We start from the raw sequence: 1,277 nt of genomic DNA on the forward strand, positions 1-1,277 counted from the left end.
AATTGACAATACATTTTAGATGTCTGGGTCAAGAGAGGGAACTATCACTTGATGAATTCCATCATATATTTAGATTATCTACTGATGGTCTGATTAGAATGCCCATAAATAAGTGAGAGTATAATGACCTTGAGTTTTGGCAGCAAATTGCACCCTTAGGAGGAGTTTTCAAACCTGGGCATAGTTTAGGAAGAGGAGCTAGTGTTTCAAACACAATTTTAGGAAGAGGAGCTATTGTTGGCACAATGACTTAGTATGACCTATTTTTCTTACAGTGTACTAATTGGCAGAAAAGTTTCTCTTGGCTATTATTTTTATCGCTATGTGCTACATCAAGCCACTAGAGATACTGGTTAAATTGTATTTGGAGGGTTGATCACACCATTTGTTTGGTTTTGACCCTCAAATTCATAAGTGTGCTGCCATCACAACTGGATTACTATTTTTGGATGGACCTCACTTGGCCAACCAAAAATTTTGTGTTAAGAATGAGACTACACAACTCTATCAGATTCTAGTACTAGCAGTAACACCACCACATTCCCCTGCTATAACTGGTTCCCCTACACCATATGTACAACCTACTAAGCAACCTGCTGTATAACTTTCACACCAAGCTCCACCTGCTACACAAGCATCCTTATCAACAGCTTTTGGTCCTACTAATGCAACTCTCCAGGCATTCATGGAAAATATTAGTGATGAGATATATTCCATTCGCCAGATGACAGATGTATCTTTTTAGACATTAAGGGATCTAGCAAATATCTATTTGGATAGAAGTGCTGAAATGAATGATGAGTTGAAAGTTTTGCGTGCTAAGTTAGAGCAGATAGAGACTAACCAAGCACTAATCTTGAGTATCATTGCCCCACAGCTGTAACAGCCTGATCCTTCTCCAGTTAGTATTTTCCGCTTTGGCCCATTTCTCGATTTGTGCGTGTCATCCTTGCGCAGGGGCCATGCTAATCTTCTCTATATCGTTCCAATTTTATCGGATCTTCTCTCTCCGGGCGACGCCACCACAAATGTAATGGCCCGGCCCACTAGTGATATTGTCCGCTCTGGGCCGAAGCCCTCACGGTTTTACAACGCGTCACTAGGAGTTACGAACCATCAACTTATAAACCCAGCATCTCTCCCGTGTTTTGTCGATGTGGGATTTGCCTAAGGTGTTACAATCCACCCCCCTTATGGGACTCAGCGTCCTCGCTGAGGTTTGCCCCACCATCGTTCAAGGTTGCACGCGGAGCAGCTCTGATACCACAAATGTAATG

General features: G+C 42.3%; 1 non-coding gene across 1 annotated transcript; it reads right to left on the bottom strand.

The window, feature by feature from the left end:
* Positions 1 to 911: 911 nt before the first annotated feature.
* On the bottom strand, positions 912 to 1,019 carry LOC131181838 (U6 spliceosomal RNA). Its single transcript, XR_009150314.1, has one exon. It is a non-coding gene; the product is annotated as a U6 spliceosomal RNA (small nuclear RNA).
* Between the last annotated feature and the right edge of the window lie 258 nt (positions 1,020 to 1,277).

This window comes from Hevea brasiliensis, chromosome 7 (genome assembly GCF_030052815.1).
Source record: "Hevea brasiliensis isolate MT/VB/25A 57/8 chromosome 7, ASM3005281v1, whole genome shotgun sequence".
Lineage (NCBI taxonomy): Eukaryota > Viridiplantae > Streptophyta > Magnoliopsida > Malpighiales > Euphorbiaceae > Hevea > Hevea brasiliensis.